The sequence below is a fragment of the Myotis lucifugus genome, unplaced genomic scaffold (assembly GCF_000147115.1).
Source record: "Myotis lucifugus unplaced genomic scaffold, Myoluc2.0 scaffold_507, whole genome shotgun sequence".
Lineage (NCBI taxonomy): Eukaryota > Metazoa > Chordata > Mammalia > Chiroptera > Vespertilionidae > Myotis > Myotis lucifugus.
In genome coordinates, this window is record NW_005871555.1 from 158,969 (window position 1) to 161,705 (window position 2,737).

Below are 2,737 nucleotides of genomic sequence, written 5' to 3' on the forward strand. Positions count from 1 at the left end.
GGTGATGAAGTGTATAAGTACAAGATTAAGTGTAACTAATATTTTAAACAGTGTTGGGCCTCTCTCTGTCTGTCTGCCGGATTGTACTACTTTAATCTATTCCCACCTCTGTAGATACAGCCACCTGGCATTTCTGCAGGTAAATGCTAATAACTTCTTTCTTCCAGGTCCAGGTATTAAGTTTCCGTGAGGAAAATTGTTCTCTTCAACCAACCAAGTGTGATTGCCAAGCGCGTTTTTATCCTGCAAGAATGTGGTGGATCAGCAGCGGCAGCAGCCCTGGGTGGGTGTCCTCCCGGGCACCAGGGTGTGGCCGGTTCTATTCCGGGTTGGGGCGCGGGCCTGGGTTGTGGTGGGGAACCTGCGGGGGTGGCCAATCGATGTTTCTCTCTCCCTCTCCCTTCCTCTCTCGGATATCAATAATAGATAGATAAATAAATAAATAAATAAATAGCAAGCAAGCAGTGGCGACAGCTCTAACCCTCGCCAGCCGCACGTCCAGGGAGGAGTCACATCCAGCACGCACTCACCGCCTCAGTTCACAACCGTAAGCTCACTGGCCTCCTGTATGTCACACATCACAAGCGCATGCTTCCTCATGTTTGGCTGCACGCGTGTTAGCTCCTTGAGTCCCAGCCAGGAGCCTCTGGCGGGGAGACTGCTGTTCTCTCTACCTCAACGAAGAAGAAATGAAGGCACGAAGGTAAACACTTCGCCCCCAGCCCCTGGGCCTGCCGGCAGCCGACTCCAGGGCCAGATGCAGTCTGGTCGGGTGACTCAGGGATCGGACTCAGAAAAGGCCGAGTGGGGAGTCAGAGACGGCCCTTCCGGGAGGTGGGACCTTCCCTAAGGCATCAGGAAGGAGAGGGCGGGCAGCGAGGTGGGGCCGGGTGGGCCTGACCTGAAGGTGCTCCAGTCTGAGGACAGTCTTACTGACCACACTCCCCTCCACCTTCCCACCGCAGCTGTGCACACCCGGCCCCGGTGCTGGTGAGGGGAGGAGGTTGTCCTTTTATCATTGCTTCTTCCCAGGCCGGGTCTGCCTCCTCCGCCGGGGGTGAGCAGCCCGGGGGGCACAGGAATATGGGGGAATCACCTGTTATGAGGAGTCGTCGTCCTCTTTTGAATTTGTCTCCACTACTACGATGATGCCATGATGTTGTGAGTATTGGACAGGGAAGGAACAGCATCGGGGATCAAGGTGGTTGTTAATGAAGTTTGATGAATGAATAAATGATCTTCAATGATCTAATCAAACTGGGGCAGAAGAGGATTCTGGGACCAAAGTGCACCCAAACTCCACCGGAGAGGTTCACAATAACACAGCTGACCACAGGAGAGCGATGGAAAATGATTATAAACACCTTCTCACCTGCAGAAAAAAATGGGGATCAGAGCAACTCAGTCCCATGGGGTGGCTGATTGGGGGTTCACCCACGTGGGGCGCACCCAGGGAGATTGAGGGTTCAGCCATGCAGGGTGCACCCGGGTGAGGTCCTGCCTCGGCTGTCCCTGGTGTGCCGGCCGCTGCTCAATCCTAGGAGGTGATTTGGCATAAAAATGGTCCCACTGAACCATGAGGCGCGAGAATAGCCTGAGATTGCCCTGCCCCCCAACAAAACCACATTCATCTCTGTGCACTCAGGCTCTTGTTATTAGCCTCTCCCAACAGTCCTGGGGCGCCGGGGTTCCTGAAATGACGACTCATCGTCCGTTTAAGCCCCACTTTGTGCGGGACTTCCGGAAGCGCCACATTATGCTGAGTGCGTTATGCTAACATCTGACCCCCAATCCCCGACTTTCATAGGGATGCCTTCTCCACGTCCTCCTGACACTCCCCGGCATTTACTTTAGCTCCCTATGCGCGCACGCACGTGTGTGTGTGTGTGTGTGTGTGTGTGTGTGTGTGTGATGGTGGTTACTGCATACCTGTTCAGGAGAAAGACAGACTGTAAGTCACCATCAGATAAAAAGAAACAGAGAGAGTAATCGGGAGGGTGGGACCCACTGCCAGCTCTCGGGGAGCCCCGACACCGAGGGCACCGCAGCTTCATCTCCTGGTCCGAACCACACAGCATTGCCAGGATTCTGTCACGCTGCGTGTGTGTGTGACTCTGAATTTAACTTTATTTTTAAGGTAAGTGGAGTTGGTGTGCAATGCTTCCTTAGTTACATTTGTCTCAGGTGTAGGACATGGTGGTGGACATTTTGCACCTTACACTGTGAGCACCCCACAACACCGTCACCTGTCGCCGTGCACATTGTCAGTGCTGCTGACCACAGTCCCCTCTGCTCGCCACCCGCCCCTTCCCCTCCGTGGCCACCATCAGTTTGTCCTGTTTCCATGAGTGGGCTCCTGTTTTGTTTATTTTGTTAGATCCCCTGAGTGAAATCTACAGTTTGTCTTTCTCTGTCTGGCTGCTTTCACTCAGCATGAGGCTCCTGAGATGAGTCTCCTGTTCGGACTCCCAGCCTCGGTCTTTTCGTCTGTGACCCGGGCCCCCAGGTTCACGGGGGTGAGCCGGCAATACCAGGCCCTACCTGCCCGTGGCTGGGCGCTGTCAGGCGCTGCCTGTTCCCTTCACTAATTGGCCAGGCACAAAGCCAGTCAGGCCCCCGCCTCCCCCTCGGGGAGGAAACGAGGAAAGCTCTCCTGCCAGAAATCACCTGATTTCCAAGCAGAAAGGCCAGGAAGGACCCTGTCTCACCCCAGCCCGCCATCACGCTTGCTGTCTAA